Here is a 20808-nt window from a genome sequence, read left to right as displayed (position 1 = left end):
ACATAATAAATACCTATTAAAAGGTTTAATGTACTTTTAACAGAGTAATTCCAGTGAAATACCATCCCCAGAATACTGAAGTGTAGAGTATACATACATGTCATTATAACGGTATGGCAGGATTTTCTCATCAATTCCATTCAGAAAATAAAAACTGCTACATACCTCAATGCAGATTCATCTGCCCGCTGTCCCCTGATCTGAAGCTTTTACCTCCCTCAGATGGCCGAGAAACAGCAATATGATCTTAACTACTCCGGTTAAAATCATAGTAAAAAACTCTGGTAGATTCTTCTTCAAACTCTGCCAGAGAGGTAATAACACGCTCCGGTGCTATTGTAAAATAACAAACTTTTGATTGAAGTTATAAAAACTAAGTATAATCACCATAGTCCTCTCACACATCCTATCTAGTCGTTGGGTGCAAGAGAATGACTGGGAGTGACGTAGAGGGGAGGAGCTATATGCAGCTCTGCTGGGTGAATCCTCTTGCATTTCCTGTTGGGGAGGAGTTATATCCCAGAAGTAATGATGACCCGTGGACTGATCACACATAACAGAAGAAATCGCCCACTTTTTTTTTCTCTCTTAATTTTGGATTTTACTTTACACTTAGATAATTTTTTAGCCAGTATTAAAAGGGAAGTCTACTCCATAATTGTTAGTGTTTAAAAAGATAGATATTCCCTTAAATACCCATTTCCCATTTTTGCACAGCCAACATGGTTACTGTATATTAATACTAGTCGATAAGCCTGCCCAGAGAAATAAACAAAGCTATCAAAAATAATAAAATTAAACCTAAACTAATACCCCTATAAAAATAAAAAATCCCCCCAAAATAAAGCACCCCCTTATCTAATACTAAACTACCAATAGCCCTTGAAATGGCTTTTTGTAGGGCATTGCCCTAAGTTTAACAGCTCTTTTACATTAAAAATAAACAAAGTCCCCCCTAACAGTAAAACCCCCATCCACCAACCTCCCCAAAATAAAAAATAAACTAACACTAATAAACCAAAACAAAACTACCCATTGCCCCTAAAGGGGCATTTGTATGGGCATTGCACTTAAAAGGGCATTCAGCTCTTTTGAAATTTGCCCCCAAAAAAAAAAAAAAAAAAAATTTACAAAAAAAACTAACACTAAAGCCCCAAATAGGTTTTAGAAGTTCGGCGGAGGTCTTCTTCCAGGCGGTTCCATCATCTTCATCCACAGCGAAGGCGGCGCGGAGATCCGGAACGGTCTTCCCCAGAAGTGGCGATCCTCGGCGGTTGTCATTTGTAGCATCGCCGGCGGTCCTCAGCGACACGGAGTCTCCTCTTCATCCGATGTCGGTTGTATACTGAATACAAGGTACCACAATCAATTTGGGGTACCTTGCATTCCTATTGGCTGAATTTTTCAAAACAGCCAATAGGATTAGAGCTACTGAAATCCTATTGGCTGTTCAAATCAGCCAATAAGATTTCAGTAGCTCTTATCCTATTGGCCGATTTTGAAAATTTCAGCCAATAGGAATTCAAGGTATCACAATAAATATGGGGTACCTTGAATTCAATCTTCAGTGTGCGGCAGACGATCGCATGAAGAGCTGTGGATGAAGATGATGGACCCGCCTGGAAGAAGACCTTCTCCGCCGGATTTCTGAAACAGTGAGTACCTATTTGGGGCTTTAGTGTTAGGATTTTTTTTTTTTTTTAATTTAGGGGGGGGGGTTGTTTTTTTAGATTAGGATTTTTTTGGGCAAATTTCAACAGAGCTGAATGCCCTTTTAAGGGAAGTGAAAAAGAGCAGAATGCCCTTTTAAGGGCAATGCTCATACAAATGCCCCTTTAGGGGCAATGGGTAGTTTAGGTTTATTAGTGTTCATTTTTATTTTTATTTTGGGGGGTTTGGTGGGTGGGTGGGGTTTATGGTTAGGGGGGACTTGGTTTATTGCGTTGGGGGGTTTGGCGGATTAGGGGTTAATAGATGTATTAGGTAGTTTGCTATGTTGGGGTTTGCAGATTTAGGGGTTAATTTTATTAGGTAGTTGGGGGGTTTTTTCTTAATACTTCGTACAGGCGGTTAGTTGTTTTGGGGTTTTTTTAATACTTATTGTGGGCGGTAAGGTTTTTTTTCACACTTTTTGCCGGCGTTTTTTTTTTTTCTTTTTATGCTCTGTTTGCTTTCGCTGCATACCAGTGGATTCCGAAAATGGCAGGGTGGTGAAAGAATTCACCTGCGGTGGATTCTTTCACCACCCTGCCATTTTCGGAATCCACCTGGATGCAGATTCGCTGCACCCAGGTGAATTCTTTTGGCTGCCTCGCACTGCCAACATTCCTTTGAGGTTGCGTGCACAACTGCCAACGGACATTACAAACGCAATTATAGTATAGATACTTTTTACCTCTATGATTATCCTTATATCTAAGCCTCTTCTGACACCCTGATCACATTACTTTTTATTTATTATCTATCGACTTGCATCCTAGTTAATTAGTGCAGCGTCAGCCACAACTCCACGGGAAGGAGTACAAAGTTATCTATATGGCTCACATGAACTAACTGTTTCTTGTTGTAAAAAGCTAATAAAAAATGTGATAAGAGGCTGTCTGTAGTGGCTTTAAAGCAGACAAAAATGTAGAGGTTTAAATATTATAAAGTATATTAATATAACAATGTTGGTTGTTCAAAGCTGGGAAATGGGTAGTAAAGGCGTTAAAGGGACAGTCAAGTATAAATTAAACTTTCATTATTCAGATAGGACTTTTAATTTTAATCAACTTTCCAATTTACTTTAATCATCAAATTTGCTTTTTTCTCTTGATATTCTTAGTTTAAACTAAACATAGGTAGGCTCATATGCTAATTTCTAAGCCTTTGAGGGCTGCCTCTTATCACATGCTTTTTAAATCTCTTTTCAACACAAAGAGACAGAAAGTACACTTGGGCTATATAGATAACACTGTGTTCAGGCACAGAAAGTTATTTAAGCTCTAGCACAATACAATGCTAAATTTAAGACAATAGATAATAAACGGTCACAGTCATGTGATCAGGGGGCTGGAAGAAGGTTCCTAGATACAAGGTTATCACAGAGGTAAAAAGTACATTAATATAACTGTGTTGGTTATGCAAAACTGGGGAATGGGTAATAAAGGGATTATCTATCTTTTAAAACAATAACAATGCTATGGTTGACTGTCCCTTCAATTTTGGTGTAGACTGTCCCTTTAAACTAAAAATGTTACATTTTTATTGCACAAATTATCATTACATACATTTATGTTAAATGATGCAATTAATTTGTGCTTTGGATAGCAGAAGATTATATAATATTAGAAAATATTACACTGCCCCACCCAGCTACTTCATAATGCCATGTGGCTGGCAACATTTTCTGTGGAGAACACTGCATACATTTCACAGAGAGGCCCCCCAAAAAGTTTATTTTTTTTAAAAAATATAGAAAGCAGGCGAGATTTTTTTTTGTAAGAAACAGCAGAGAAGAACTTTCAGAAAAATATATATTTGCAGGTGCCACAGGTCCCTTGCAGCTCGCAAACATGAGCACAAAACAAAATTATATACATGACTATCCTTCTCAACATTATCTAAATACATAAAAAAGTATTTCTATTAAAAATTGGTATTTCAGGGAAAGAACCACCGGTTTTTCATCAAATCCTGAAAAGACTGCGGTGCGTCTTATACCAGGGAAACAGCGAGAACTTACAACAGCAGCCACTTAAATACAAGCTAAGTCCTTACAGACTAGACAGAAAAAACAGGCCAGTTATATAAATAGCATATTATAAATAGATTTCTGAATGTGTTGATATCATTATCCACCAACACTTAGTCACACCGGCCTGTGCTGCGGAGTGAAACCATAAAGCCATCATACAAAAATCTTAAAGGGACAGAGTACCTTCAACATGATTGCTCTGAGAGCTGATTTCTTTGTATTACTGTGTCATGTAGCATCCACTCTGACAAACATGCAAAAAAGTCTTCGATTTTTTTAAACTCCTGGAAAAGCAACGAAGTTTATATATATATATATATATATATATATATATATATCTCAGTTATATATTTTTCCCTATACATGATTCTGTCAAAACTTCAAATAAATAACACTTTTGTACAAATAACATGCATAAGGAGTGGTGTATAAATGTCACAAGATGACACAAACCAACACAAATATATACACTGAGATCCTTCTAGAGATTGAGAATGTGGCCAAAAGAAGCAAGCGCTTTTTCATCATCAGCTGCGTGGCTACGTTATATAGTGAAAACTATGTGTTGCAGATGCAAGGCAGCAGAGAGAAATACTGTGGGATCACAGACAGATGGAGCACTGTACAAACATCTGCTAGACCCGATGACCTGCCACAATACAATTATTGTACAATTAATAGTACTGACCCCAAATTTAAACAAGTGGACAAAAGGAAAAATCCCCACTATGTTTAAAGGGACAGTATACTCCAGAATTGTTACTGTTAAAAAAAAGATATATAATCCCTTTATAACAATACCCAGTTTTGCAAAACCAACACGGTTATATTGATACACTTTTTACCTCTGTGATTACCTTGTATCTAAGCCTCTGTAGACTGCCTCCTTATTTCAGTTCTTTTGACAGACTTGCATTTTAGCCGATCAGTGCCCTCTCATAAGTAGCTCCACAGGCATGAGCACAATGTTCTATATATATATGGCACACATGAACTAACAATCTCTAGCTGTAAAAAAAACTGTCAACTGCATTGAGATAAAAGGCAGTCTTCAAGGGCTTAGAAATGAGCAAATGAGCCTACCTAGAATTAGCTTTAAACAAATAATAGCAAAAAACAAAGCAAATTTGATGATAAAAGTGAATTGGAAAGTTGTTTAAAATTGCATTCCCTATCTGCATCATGAAAGTTTAAATTTTCACTAGACTGTCCCTTTAATATGTGCATACAAGTCCAACCTTGTTTTAATCAACTGACCTATTAGAGCAATTCCCTCTACAGGGGCGAAACTGCGACTGGGCCCCTGAGGGTGGGGGGCCAGCTTAATTTTTTTTTTTTTTCCTTCAATAAAAAACGTTGACCAGCCGCTGCCTGCATTGATATTATGTGAGTGTGACATGATGCCTCACTAGTGTCTGACTACAGGGGTTAGCGTTTCTGTTTTACCCATTGGTGTTTGTATGTGTGTGTGTGTGTGTGTATATATAAACTATGTATGTGTGTGTGTGTGTGTGTGTGTGTGTGTGTATTTATGCATGCGTGTGAGTGTATTTATGCATGCGTGTGTATGTTTGTGTATGTTTGTGAAACCAGCAACTGTGTCACTCTATAAAGTACTGGGACGGGTAGGTCCAGGCCAGTCATCTCACCGGCAGATTACAGACTGTGTCACTAACTCACTATATACAGTACTGGTGGGTTAAACAGTGTCACTATATACAGTAAAAGGGGGTCAGACCATCTCACAGACTGTGGGCACAGGGTACCTCCTTTTTGCAGACATGTAATCTTATTTACATTGTTTTTCCTGTAATAAAATGTAAAAAAAAAAAAAAAATATGTATCACATTCACCTTTTTTTTTTTTTGAGGGGGGGGGTGTCCTTCTTAAATTCTTACACCTGAGCCCTATGGTTTCTAGTTATGCCTCCAATTTTCTCTTGCTTTATACTCTCCTCAAACCTGCCCTTTAGCATTTTTCACAAGGTTATCACAAATCTAGGCCAATACACATTATAAATAAAAAAAAATAACTTCATACTGTAATATTTTAATTTTTTTGCCAAAAACAATAATTGTAAGCACAGGGAAGGAGACATTATTGGACCAGGAGTTGACAAATTTACATCAACACATTTTTGATGATCCAGACAAGGGTGTTTCTATGCAAACAGATGCAGTATAATCCAATAAGTTAGTAACCAAAGTTACAGTGCTATGAGTTAATCTTTGTTGTTATAAAGAGGAAAATGCAGAGCTATAAAACAGTGTCAATTCTTTGCAGACGGCCTTCACAGGAGCCCCTTTTGCAAATAGTGTTGGGCGTGGGTACATGCAGCTTACCTGCATATGCTTGGCAGGCGACGTGCAGAAGAACAGTTATTACAAAATCTGAGATAACTTTTCTCCAAAGTACAAATGCAAGCACATTCCACAAATATTTTTAACTGAACACAAATTGCAGTACTAAGCATTTCTAAGTTCATTTTGATATCCCTTTAAGACAGCATCCAACGTAGAAGCCAATATGTGTGAAGTGTGCGTGAAAAATTGCACCAGCAATCTGAAATCATGCATAATGGCAGAAAGAACACTTCTATGGTGTCATAAATGCTACACTTTTGAATGCGGCTTTCACTCAAAAATACAAACTTTCATAGAGTTTCACATAAATTTACAAGCTTTTACATTATTTTCACAATCAGTGCTGATATTTCTATTGGTATACAGTATGTGTCCCTATGCGTGAAATATGGGTCATGGCAATTTGCTGCAATTATTTTTGAATAAGCATGAAATATGCGTGCAACCTGAATAAGAAGAATGCGCACTGCATCAAACTAAATGTGCAGCAAGTGTTACATATGGAAGCAAAAGTTGTTTTAATAGGAAAAAGAAAAACCTCAGAAACTTTATTTAAAAAAAATGTATTTAAAATTTAAAGGAACACTGAACCCAAATGTTTTCTCTTTCATGATTCAGATAGAGCATTAAATTGTAAGCAACTTTCTAATTTACTCCTATTATAAAAATGTTCTTTTATTCTCTTGGTATCTTTATTTGAAATGCTAGAATGTAAGTTTAGATGCCGGCCCATTTTTGGTGAACAACCTGGGTTGTCCTTGCTGATTGGTGGATAAATTCATCCACCAATAAAAAAATGCTTTCCAGAGTCCTGAACCCCAAAAAAAAAAAGGTTAGATGCCTTCTTTTTCAAATAAAGATAGCAAGAGAATGAAGAAAAATTTATAATAGAAGTAAATTAGAAATTTCCTTAAAGGGACATTAAACCCTAAAAAAAAAATAATGATTCAGACAGAGAATACCATTTAAAACAACTTTCTAATTTACTTCTATTATATAAATTTGCTTCATTCTCTCGATATTCTTTCCTGAAAAGCAAATCTAGATAGGCCCAGTAGCTGCTGATTGGTGACTGCATATAGATGCCTCATGTGATTGGCTCACCCATGTGCATTGCTATTTAACAAAAAATATCTAAAGAATGAAGCAAATTACATAATAGAAGTTTAAATGTTGTTTAAAATTGTATTCTCTGCCTGAATCTTGAAAGATTTTTTTAGGTTTAATGTCCCTTTAAAATTGCATGCTCTATCTGAATCACGAAAGAAAAAAAAATTGGGCTCAGTGTCCCTTTAATGGCATTGCTAAAATGTAATCGCTGCCCTTGTAAAGTGAAATATACTCCAAGATGGCATAACATGTGAAAGGTTTACACAGCTAAGTTATTTAAAAAACAAAACCTTATTCTGTCTTCGGGTAGTTTAGGTACCTTTAAAACCATACTACAACTGGATATAAGGCATAAATATGAACCTTACATAAAAACCTTAAACTTGATTACACTAGATTTAAAGTCCCAAAAAATGGTTTTACTCAAAACTGTCAGGACACTCAACAACATTTTTAAGAGCTGCATACAAATGAATGTATTTACGTCTTTATTTAACCCCATGTTGCAGCTTATACCCTCAATGCCCAAGCTGCCAGTGCATCAAGCTATTTTTGTTTTCCTCACATAGCAGGCAGTAAACCATTCAGAAGCCTTACTTCATGTAACGTTGAGAAATATCAGAACATGCTTCTGTGGCTCTTTTTTTGGATGCCATAGAGTGCTGGAACTAAATTTTATGTGTAGTAGTACACCAGTTGTGGAGTGTGAAAGTGAGCTATAGTGCATGACATATGCAAAAAAATAGGGCAAGAAACAAAGATTTTGATTGGTTGTACCATCAGCTATGTAATAATAAAATATAGCCGTATGGCAGGGACAGAAAAGGTGAAAAGGTTTGGGATATGAAACAGTGCTCCTTTAGTAAACACAAATATATTAAATTAAAGAAAACATAAAAAGAAACCAATTATGTTAAAAACAGCAAAAAAAATACTTGTCAGCTTGCTAAATGAGCACTTAGAAAGCATCAGTGTAACTACTGTCTGTAAGTATATAAGAGGGCAGACATTAAAGAACTTAAGTTCTAATGTTACATTATTTCTACAAAAAAGACCTCTACTGCGCTTAGCAATATAATGACTACAGCTAGAGCAGATGTCTCCTATCAACACTTCTAGGGTTATAGCAGGAAGCAATGGACCCTTAACAAATGACAAAAAAGAAAGAGAAAAAAAGAAAGAGAAAAAAAGAAGAAAAGGTAAACTCCCTTTAAAATGGTGAATAGTAAATATTGCAATGATTTCCATTAATGATTTCCCACTGTTCAGTGCTTTTTTATTACAACAATGAAAAAGACTGTTATATATCCCTTTAAACTTCTAGTTAAAAATTATGGAGCTAAGGATACCTTCAAATCATGTTTATTACACAAATGTAACAAAATCAAATATTTTGTCATAATTCAGAATATGAAACAAATAAGCAATGTGCACAATGAAAAAATACTCAATTACACTCCACAAAGTTTGTGCTCTCGCCTCTGTTTAAATGCAAAGGCCACATCTTGCTCTTGTTTGACCTGTTCAGACATTACACATGTGAGTCACATCTTGCTTCTAACATATGAAGTAATCAAGCAATGGAACAATCCAGTAAAGTATTCCATCACTCAATGTAACAAGCATGAAAATGAAAACCACCAATTGCTAAGGTAATAAAAAGATTAGAAATTAGAGTTTTAGAAACTGTAACCAAAGGCAAGTGTTAATAGCTAGACAACTCTTTTGTAGTGTTTAGCATTAGCCTGGCCTCAATATCAATACCTAGTGTTCGTGAAACGCTAGGATTTACCAGTGGAACAAATAAAGGGGACTTTCAGTCATGAAATATAAAATACTTCATTCTGAAAGTTCCTTTGTTTGTCTGAAGCGTTCGCCGCACTGAGCGCCTCAGGCTGCCCGCAGCAGAATGCTATTTGTCAGTTATTTTTATTTATTAATTTATCAAATATTTTACCAGGAAGAATACATTGAGATTTCTCTCATTTTCAAATATTTCAAGTCTTAGCCAATAGCTGTGCGGGCCAGCTTGCATTATACCGGATAGCTAGCATGCTATTGGCTAAGATCAACTCACTGCAAAATAGCGTTCTGCCGTGGGCTGCCTAAGGCGCTCAGCACGACTAACGCTGCAGACAAAGGAACTTTCAGCATGTCCCCTTTATTTGTTGCACTGGAAAATCCTAGCGTTTCAAAGATGCTAGGATTTACTATCACTTTAAATCTACTTTTAAAAAGTATTTGGGACCCTTTTACAGTCAGCACTGTGAAGATTATATGTTAGCTTATAGTTAGAAATAAGTATTCCTTATTTGGATTTGGCATATCTCAAAGGGACACGGTAGCATCTCTATTTTGTTAAAAAAGGATTTTCATTTTAAACCATTTCTCTTTTCTTAGTATGTGTTTAACCACTACTAAGGAGATAAACAGAGACCAAAGCCGTGCAGCTGGAGCTTTCCAGATGAAGATACTGTCAGTGGGCTCATTTAGAGCGACATACATATGTATCCTCAATTTCCAGCTGTTTAACTCAAGAGGTTAGGCATATAGTGTAAGAATGGAATTTGCTTTAAGGGAAATTAAACACTAAAAATGTTTTATGCATCTCTCTCTAATTATGGCGCTGTCATTTTGGAAACTAGGTTGCACTGCAGGTATCTGAAGAAGATTGGCTGCACATGTGTAAACACATCAGCACTGGAAAGCAGTGAAAGACAGATTTAAAGGGACAGTATACACTAATTTTCATATAACTGCATGTAATAGACACTACTAAGAATAAGATGCACAGATACTGATATAAAAATCCAGTATAAAACCGTTTAAAAACTTACTTAGAAACTCTCAGTTTAGCTCTGTTGAAAAGGTAGTTGGAAAGCCCACTGCAAGTGGGAAATAAGACACTCCCCCCCACCCCCTTCTTTTGCATATGTAAAGACCCTTTACACAAACAGGAGCAAGCTGGAGTAGGTAGCTGACGGTATTCTCATAAAACTTTGGGGCTTGGTTAGGAGTCTGAAAATCAGAGCAATGTTATTTAAATATAAGCAAAACTATACATTTTTTAAAAACTAAACTTTATGGGCTATATAAATAATGTCAATGCTATGCTCATAAAATGTATTCAGTGTTTAATGTCTTACTATAGTGATCCAATATTCATTTTGCAGAGTCTAGCACAAAAATCAGAAAAAAAAATAAAAATCATGAAAATAATAATGCCAAGGTTTTTAATACACATTACTAAACATGTTATAATACAATCGCAAGTGTTTCATATACCTTTAATGTAGAACAAAACAAAAGGATTGTAGATATAGTATTGATGCACATAGCAGCTTGAACAGGCAGGAAATTATAGTGATTCCTAATTAAGGTCAGAGAGGCAAATGTGCACCTGTCAGGTAATCCTGCAGGGATAGATAAAGGGTTGCTTGAACAACTGAAATCTTTGCTTATTGATCAAGGCCAAAGGGAGGTAACTGTGGGAGGACAAGGCTAAAGCAATTCTCAGACACAAAGGAACATGGGAAAATGTGTATCTATAAGTGGGCAAATAATAATGCCAATGTGTTTCTCTAAAGGGCAATATACATAAACATGTACCAGATTTTAAAACCAAGTTATTCAAACAGTTTTGTATAATTAAAAGTATTTTCTTCATTTTTACAGTACAAGGCAAAACAGATAAAGAATGCAGCTTGCACAATGCATATCTGCTACTGGACACAGAGTCGCTGGAAAAAGACATTTATCAATGGAAAATGCTTCATACTTTTCAATCTCTGTAATATCAGATACATATTTCCAGTACCCACCCATCAGAGGAGAAGCCACAACAATAACTGTCTGATGTAAAGAATAGACTACATGTCAGATGCCGCTAAAGTAAAACCATTATGTTATACCCATACCATTGGGAAGTCAAGTGATGTGTTCTTTATAGAAAAAAAAAAAAACTTTTAAAGGGCCATTGTAGTCAAAAAAAACCACATGCTCGAATTCATTAGGGCAGTCATTTTAAGACTAGCAGTTTCCGCTTGGGACCCGCAGAGTTCTATGGGTCATGAGGTCTACTATGTGTTAAACACACAGAGGTGCAGGGTTGCTTGTCTTCAAATACATGCTCTAACAAATTAGGGCATATCATTTTTAGAATAGAATGGCCCTCTAAGGACAGGAATAAGAGTGACTGCAGGGCAGACATGAAAATCATAAAAACTAAGTGTCTATAACAGACTAGTAACTTTAAAAAACTCTTACAATTAAGAAGAGATTAAAAAAAAAATTAAAGGAAAATGTATGCATTCTACACTCCATGAATGCCAGAGGAAGGGACTGTTGCTGTCCCGAAACGTCACTAGTTTGAATTAAAACTTTTTGTCACAGTTGGAACTGCTTCTTATATTATTAACTTTATAGCACCCTGACAAGCTGCAAGAGTTGGTGAGAGTGCACTTACACCACTGTTTGGAATAAATATATATATATACATACATACACACACACACACATATATATACAAACAAACACACATACGATTTATCATTTCTTTCATGTAATTAACAAGAGTCCATGAGCTAGTGACGTATGGGATATACATTCCTACCAGGAGGGGCAAAGTTTCCCAAACCTTAAAATGCCTATAAATACACCCCTCACCACACCCACAAATCAGTTTTACAAACTTTGCCTCCAAGGGAGGTGGTGAAGTAAGTTTGTGCTAGATTCTACGTTGATATGCGCTCCGCAGCAAGTTGGAGCCCGGTTTTCCTCTCAGCGTGCAGTGAATGTCAGAGGGATGTGAGGAGAGTATTGCCTATTGAATGCAGTGATCTCCTTCTACGGGGTCTATTTCATAAGGTTCTCTGTTATCGGTCGTAGAGATTCATCTCTTACCTCCCTTTTCAGATCGACGATATACTCTTATATTTACCATTTCCTCTACTGATTCTCGTTTCAGTACTGGTGTGGCTTTCTACAAACATGTAGATGAGTGTCCTGGGGTAAGTAAGTCTTATTTTCTGTGACACTCTAAGCTATGGTTGGGCACTTTTATATAAAGTTCTAAATATATGTATTCAAACATTTATTTGCCTTGACTCAGAATGTTCAACTTTCCTTATTTCCAGACAGTCAGTTTCATATTTGGGATTATGCTTTAATTATCATATTTTTCTTACCTCAAAAATTTGACTTTTTCCCTGTGGGCTGTTAGGCTCGCGGGGGCTGAAAATGCTTCATTTTATTGCGTCATTCTTGGCGCGGACTTTTTTGGCGCAAAAATTCATTTCCGTTTCCGGCGTCATACGTGTCGCCGGAAGTTGCGTCATTTTTTTGACGTTATTTTGCGCCAAAAATGTCGGCGTTCCGGATGTGGCGTCATTTTTGGCGCCAAAAGCATTTAGGCGCCAAATAATGTGGGCGTCTTATTTGGCGCCAAAAAATATGGGCGTCGCTTTTGTCTCCACATTATTTCAGTCTCATTTTTCATTTGCTTCTGGTTGCTAGAAGCTTGATGTTTGGCATTTTTTTCCCATTCCTGAAACTGTCTTATAAGGAATTTGATCTATTTTGCTTTATATGTTGTTTTTTCTCTTACATATTGCAAGATGTCTCACGTTGCATCTGAGCCAGAAGATACTACAGGAAAACCTCTGCCTGCTGGATCTACCAAAGCTAAGTGTATCTGCTGTAAACTTTTGGTAGCTATTCCTCCAGCTGTTGTTTGTATTAAATGTCATGACAAACTTGTTAATGCAGATAATATTTCCTTTAGTGATGTACCATTGCCTGTTGCAGTTCCATCAACATCTAAGGTGCAGAATGTTCCTGATAACATAAGAGATTTTGTTTCTGAATCCATAAAGAAGGCTTTGTCTGTTATTTCTCCTTCTAGTAAACGTAAAAAGTCTTTTAAATCTTCTCTCTCTACAGATGAATTTTTAAATGAACACCATCATTCTGATTCTTTGGACTCTTCTGGTTCAGAGGATTCTGTCTCAGAGATTGATGCTGATAAATCTTCATATTTATTTAAGATGGAATTTATTCGCTCTTTACTTAAAGAAGTACTAAGTGCTTTAGAAATAGAGGATTCTAGTCCTCTTGATACTAATTCTATACGTTTGGATAAGGTTTTTAAAGCTCCTGCGGTTATTCCAGAAGTCTTTCCTGTTCCTAATGCTATTTCTGCAGTAATTGCTAAGGAATGGGATAGATTGGGTAATTCATTTACTCCTTCTAAACGTTTTAAGCAATTATATCCTGTTCCGCCTGACAGATTAGAATTTTGGGACAAAATCCCTAAAGTTGATGGGGCTATTTCTACCCTTGCTAAACGTACTACCATTCCTACATCAGATGGTACCTCGTTTAAGGATCCTTTAGATAGAAAAATTGAATCTTTTCTAAGAAAAGCTTATCTATGTTCAGGTAATCTTCTTAGACCTGCTATATCATTGGCTGATGTTGCTGCAGCTTCAACTTTTTGGTTGGAAACTCTAGCGCAACAAGTAACAAATCGTGATTCTCATGATATTATTATTCTTCTCCAGCATGCTAATAATTTCATCTGTGATGCCATTTTTTATATTATTAGAGTTGATGTTAGATTTATGTCTCTGGCTATCTTAGCCAGAAGAGCTTTATGGCTTAAGACTTGGAATGCTGATATGGCTTCTAAATCAACTCTACTTTCCATTTCTTTCCAGGGAAACAAATTATTTGGTTCTCAGTTGGATTCTATTATTTCAACTGTTACTGGTGGGAAAGGAACTTTTTTACCACAGGATAAAAAGTCTAAAGGTAAAAACAGGGCTAACAATCGTTTTCGTTCCTTTCGTTTCAACAAAGAACAAAAGCCTGATCCTTCGTCCTCAGGAGCAGTTTCAGTTTGGAAACCATCCCCAGTCTGGAATAAATCCAAGCCTGCTAGAAAGGCAAAGCCTGCTTCTAAGTTCACATGAAGGTACGGCCCTCATTCCAGTTCAGCTGGTAGGGGGCAGGTTACGTTTTTTCAAAGAAATTTGGATCAGTTCTGTTCACAATCTTTGGATTCAGAACATTGTTTCAGAAGGGTACAGAATTGGTTTCAAGATGAGACCTCCTGCAAAGAGATTTTTTCTTTCCCATGTCCCAGTAAATCCAGTGAAAGCTCAAGCATTTCTGAATTGTGTTTCAGATCTAGAGTTGGCTGGAGTAATTATGCCAGTTCCAGTTCCGGAACAGGGGATGGGGTTTTATTCAAATCTCTTCATTGTACCAAAGAAGGAGAATTCCTTCAGACCAGTTCTGGATCTAAAATTATTGAATCGTTATGTAAGGATACCAACGTTCAAGATGGTAACTGTAAGGACTATATTGCCTTTTGTTCAGCAAGGGAATTATATGTCCACAATAGATTTACAGGATGCATATCTGCATATTCCGATTCATCCAGATCATTATCAGTTCCTGAGATTCTCTTTTCTAGACAAGCATTACCAATTTGTGGCTCTACCGTTTGGCCTTGCTACAGCTCCAAGAATTTTCACAAAGATTCTCGGTGCCCTTCTGTCTGTAATCAGAGAACAGGGTATTGTGGTATTTCCTTATTTGGACGATATCTTGGTACTTGCTCCGTCTTTACATTTAGCAGAGTCTCATACGAATCGACTTGTGTTGTTTCTTCAAGATCATGGTTGGAGGATCAATTTACCAAAAAGTTCTTTGATTCCTCAAACAAGGGTAACCTTTCTGGGTTTCCAGATAGATTCAGTGTCCATGACTTTGTCTTTAACAGACAAGAGACGTCTAAAATTGATTACAGCCTGTCGAAACCTTCAGTCTCAATCATTCCCTTCGGTAGCCTTATGCATGGAAATTCTAGGTCTTATGACTGCTGCATCGGACGCGATCCCCTTTGCTCGTTTTCACATGCGACCTCTTCAGCTCTGTATGCTGAACCTATGGTGCAGGGATTACACGAAGATATATCAATTAATATCTTTAAAACCGATTGTTCGGCACTCTCTGACGTGGTGGACAGATCACCATCGTTTAATTCAGGGGGCTTCTTTTGTTCTTCCGACCTGGACTGTAATTTCAACAGATGCAAGTCTCACAGGTTGGGGAGCTGTGTGGGGATCTCTGACGGCACAAGGAGTTTGGGAATCTCAGGAGGTGAGATTACCGATCAATATCTTGGAACTCCGTGCAGTTTTCAGAGCTCTTCAGTTTTGGCCTCTTCTGAAGAGAGAATCGTTCATTTGTTTTCAGACAGACAATGTCACAACTGTGGCATACATCAATCATCAAGGAGGGACTCACAGTCCTCTGGCTATGAAAGAAGTATCTCGAATTTTGGTTTGGGCGGAATCCAGCTCCTGTCTAATCTCTGCGGTTCATATCCCAGGTGTAGACAATTGGGAAGCGGATTATCTCAGTCGCCAAACGTTGCATCCGGGCGAATGGTCTCTTCACCCAGAGGTATTTCTTCAGATTGTTCAAATGTGGGGGCTCCCAGAGATAGATCTGATGGCCTCTCATCTAAACAAGAAACTTCCCAGGTATCTGTCCAGATCCCGGGATCCTCAGGCGGAGGCAGTGGATGCATTATCACTTCCTTGGAAGTATCATCCTGCCTATATCTTTCCGCCTCTAGTTCTTCTTCCAAGAGTAATCTCCAAGATTCTGAGGGAATGCTCGTTTGTTCTGCTAATAGCTCCGGCATGGCCTCACAGGTTTTGGTATGCGGATCTTGTCCGGATGGCATCTTGCCAACCATGGACTCTTCCGTTAAGACCAGACCTTCTGTCTCAAGGTCCTTTTTTCCATCCGGATCTGAAATCCTTAAATTTAAAGGTATGGAAATTGAACGCTTGATTCTTGGTCATAGAGGTTTCTCTGACTCCGTGATTAATACTATGTTACAGGCTCGTAAATCTGTATCTCGAGAGATATATTATAGAGTCTGGAAGACTTATATTTCTTGGTGTCTTTCTCATCATTTTTCTTGGCATTCTTTTAGAATACCGAGAATTTTACAGTTTCTTCAGGATGGTTTAGATAAGGGTTTGTCCGCGAGTTCTTTGAAAGGACAAATCTCCGCTCTTTCTGTTCTTTTTCACAGAAAGATTGCTATTCTTCCTGATATTCATTGTTTTGTACAAGCTTTGGTTCGTATAAAACCTGTCATTAAGTCAATTTCTCCTCCATGGAGTTTGAATTTGGTTTTGGGAGCTCTTCAAGCTCCTCCGTTTGAACCTATGCATTCATTGGACATTAAATTACTTTCTTGGAAAGTTTTGTTCCTTTTGGCCATCTCTTCTGCTAGAAGAGTTTCTGAATTATCTGCTCTTTCGTGTGAGTCTCCTTTTCTGATTTTTCATCAGGATAAGGCGGTGTTGCGAACTTCTTTTGAATTTTTACCTAAAGTTGTGAATTCCAACAACATTAGTAGAGAAATTGTGGTTCCTTCATTATGTCCTAATCCTAAGAATTCTAAGGAGAAATCATTGCATTCTTTGGATGTTGTTAGAGCTTTGAAATATTATGTTGAAGCTACGAAATCTTTCCGTAAGACTTCTAGTCTATTTGTTATCTTTTCCGGTTCTAGGAAAGGCCAGAAAGCTTCTGCCATTTCTTTGGCATCTTGGTTGAAATCTTTAATTCATCTTGCCTATGTTGAGTCGGGTAAAATTCCGCCTCAAAGAATTACAGCTCATTCTACTAGGTCAGTTTCTACTTCCTGGGCGTTTAGGAATGAAGCTTCGGTTGACCAGATCTGCAAAGCAGCAACTTGGTCCTCTTTGCATACTTTTACTAAATTCTACCATTTTGATGTATTTTCTTCTTCTGAAGCAGTTTTTGGTAGAAAAGTTCTTCAGGCAGCGGTTTCAGTTTGAATCTTCTGCTTATGTTTTTTGTTAAACTTTATTTTGGGTGTGGATTATTTTCAGCAGGAATTGGCTGTCTTTATTTTATCCCTCCCTCTCTAGTGACTCTTGTGTGGAAAGATCCACATCTTGGGTAGTCATTATCCCATACGTCACTAGCTCATGGACTCTTGTTAATTACATGAAAGAAAACATAATTTATGTAAGAACTTACCTGATAAATTCATTTCTTTCATATTAACAAGAGTCCATGAGGCCCACCCTTTTTTGTGGTGGTTATGATTTTTTTGTATAAAGCACAATTATTCCAATTCCTTATTTTATATGCTTCGCACTTTTTTTCTTATCACCCCACTTCTTGGCTATTCGTTAAACTGATTTGTGGGTGTGGTGAGGGGTGTATTTATAGGCATTTTAAGGTTTGGGAAACTTTGCCCCTCCTGGTAGGAATGTATATCCCATACGTCACTAGCTCATGGACTCTTGTTAATATGAAAGAAATGAATTTATCAGGTAAGTTCTTACATAAATTATGTTTTTATATTACCATCGCAAAGTGTTTAATGTCCCTTTAAAGGGACATGCACTACAGTGGTAGCAGCAACCTTCCTCAGTCCCTGGTACACAGGTTCTGATCACCCAGAGGTACTCACACTGACACCGATTTACTTCAATTATTCAATGTATCTTCCTACAACTCGCTCTTCTTCAAAGAGATTTTTCCAAAACTGTGCTCCATAGAACCCAGGCAATCTGTTCTGTATGTTTAGGTGTCCTCAAGAAAACTAACTCAGGTTCAAGGGAAATGAAACCCAAATTCTTTCTTTCATGATTCAGAAAGAGTATGGAATTTCAAAATATTTTCCAATTTACTTTTATTATCAAATTTGCTTCATTCTCTTGGTATCTTTTTTTAAAGAAGCAGCAATGCACTACTGGGAGCTAGCTGAACACACCCTTTGAGCAAATGGCAAGATGCATATATGTGAAGTCACCAATTAGCAGCTAGCCCCCAGTAATGTAGTATTGCTCCTAAGCCTACCTAGGTATTCTTTTCAACAAAGGATACCAAGAGAATAAAATAAATTTGATAAAATAAGTCAATTGGAAAGTTGTTATAAACCGTATGCTCTCTCTTGATCATTTTGGGTTTCATACCCGTTTAACCCCTGTGTAGAGCAATGTACAGAAAGCAAGTAAATTCCAACTGTAGCTATAAAGTCTTGGAAAGCAGTTAAGTATGTTGAGGAGGGATTGTATGGTTCTCTAAAAGGAGCATCTGAAAGTCATAAGGGGTTTTCTGTGGCACTGATTTGGGCTCCTAAGGTTGTCACAATACTTTTTAGATGAACATGGACATGAAACCCCAACTTGCTAACAACTCTACCTTCCTAAGCTACAGCCCATAACTTGCAGGGTTCTCAGCTTCCCAAGTACCAAAAAGCAACAGGCACTCTGGATAATTGATACTTTGTGCCAACATATGACTTTCCCAGAGACAGAGACAATCAATTATTGCTAATGTCACAGCCAGAGACACTCATGTGTACTTGTGAAGGCACTAAGAATCTCACAGAAAGAAACACTCACCAACTGGTTCTAACCCTAGAACAACCAGAGACACCAAATTGGTTGGCAATAAGTCTCTCACAACCAGAGTCACTCACTTATTGTCAGTCACTCACTTGTTAGCAGTAAGTCTCTCATAGCCCAATAAGTGTCTCATAACCAGAGTCGCTCACTTGCTGGCAATAAGTCTCTCACAACCAGAGTCACTCACTTATTGTCAGTCACTCACTTGTTAGCAGTAAGTCTCTCATAGCCCAATAAGTGTCTCATAACCAGAGTCGCTCACTTGCTGGCAATAAGTCTCTCATAACCAGAGTCGCTCACTTGCTGGCAATAAGTCTCTCATAACCAGAGTCGCTCACTTGCTGGCAATAAGTCTCTCATAACCAGAGTCGCTCACTTGCTGGCAATAAGTCTCTCATAACCAGAGTCGCTCACTTGCTGGCAATAAGTCTCTCATAACCAGAGTCGCTCACTTGCTGGCAATAAGTCTCTCATAACCAGAGTCGCTCACTTATTGTCAGTCACTCACTTGTTAGCAGTAAGTCTCTCATAGCCCAATAAGTGTCTCATAACCAGAGTCGCTCACTTGCTGGCAATAAGTCTCATATCCAGAGTCGCTCACTTGCTGGCAATAAGTCTCATATCCAGAGTCGCTCACTTGCTGGCAATAAGTCTCATATCCAGAGTCGCTCACTTGCTGGCAATAAGTCTCTCATAACCAGAGTTACTCGCTTGCAATAAGTCTCTCATAACTACAGAAACTCACTGGTTGGCAATAAATCTCTCATAAACACAGTAATTCACTGGATGACAATAAGCCTCTCATAAGCACAGGAAGTTAACCAAATGTTTGAAAATAAGTATTATAACCAAAGTCACCCACTTGTTATTAATAAGTCTCTTATAAACATAAAAAGTCACTGGTCGGCAATGTCTCTAATAACCACAGTAACACATTGGCTGGCAATAAGCATCTCATAACCAGAGTCACTCACTTGTTGCCAAAAAGTCTCTCATAAGCATAGGGACTAAGAGGGTGGCACTAAGTTTCTCAGAACCAGAGTTGCTCACTTGCTGGCAATAAGTCACTCATAACCAGAGTCGCTCGCTTGCAATAAGTCACTCATAACCAGAGTCGTTCACTTGCTGGCAATAAGTCTCTCATAACCAGAGTCGCTCACTTGCTGACAATAAGTCTCTCATAACCAGAGTCGCTCACTTGTTGGCAATAAGTCTCTCATAACCAGAGTCGCTCACTTGTTGGCAATATGTCTCTCCTAACCAGAGTCGCTCACTGGCTGGCAATAAGTCTCTCCTAACCAGAGTCGCTCACTGGCTGGCAATAAGTCTCTCATAACTACAGAAACTCACTGGCTGGCAATAAGTCTCTCATAACCACAGTAACTTACTGGCTGACAATAAGGCTCTCATAACCACAGTAACTCACTGGCTGGCAATAAATCTCTCATAACCACAGTAACTCACTGGCTGGCAATAAGTCTCTCATAACCACAGTAACTTACTGGCTGACAATAAGGCTCTCATAACCACAGTAACTCACTGGCTGGCAATAAATCTCTCATAACCACAGTAACTCACTGGCTGGCAATAAGGCTCTCATAACCACAGTAACTCACTGGCTGGCATAAGGCTCTCATAACCACAGTAAATCACTTGTTGGCAATAAGTCTCTCATAACCACAGTAAATCACTTGTTGGCAATAAGTCTCTCATGACCACAGTAACTCACTGGCTGGCAATAAGTCTCATGACCACAGTAACTCACTGGCTGGCAATAAGTCTCTCATAACCACAGTAACTCACTGGCTGGCAATAAGTCTCTCATAACCACTATAACTCACTGGCTGACAATAAGTCTCTCATAACCACAGTAACTCACTGGCTGGCAATAAGTCTCTCATAACCACAGTAACTCACTGGCTGGCAATAAGGCTCTCATAACCACAGTAACTCACTGGCTGGCATAAGGCTCTCATGACCACAGTGACTCACTGGCTGGCAATAAGTCTCTCATAACCACAGTAACTCACTGGCTGGCAATAAGTCTCTCATAACCACAGTAACTCACTGGCTGGCAATAAGTCTCTCATAACCACAGTAACTCACTGGCTGGCAATAAGGCTCT

The 20808-nt window shown here is 37.9% G+C and overlaps 1 protein-coding gene across 2 annotated transcripts in view; it reads right to left on the bottom strand.

Annotated features, from left to right (window-relative positions):
- The window catches only part of OTUD7B (OTU deubiquitinase 7B), a 103871-nt gene that overhangs the window by 81982 nt on the left and 1081 nt on the right, over positions 1-20808 (bottom strand). The gene's annotated exons all lie outside the window — the stretch shown is intronic.

Source organism: Bombina bombina, chromosome 1 (assembly GCF_027579735.1).
Source record: "Bombina bombina isolate aBomBom1 chromosome 1, aBomBom1.pri, whole genome shotgun sequence".
NCBI lineage: Eukaryota > Metazoa > Chordata > Amphibia > Anura > Bombinatoridae > Bombina > Bombina bombina.
The sequence above is the reverse complement of the archived record's forward strand: the minus strand, read 5'-3'. Positions and strand labels throughout refer to the sequence as shown.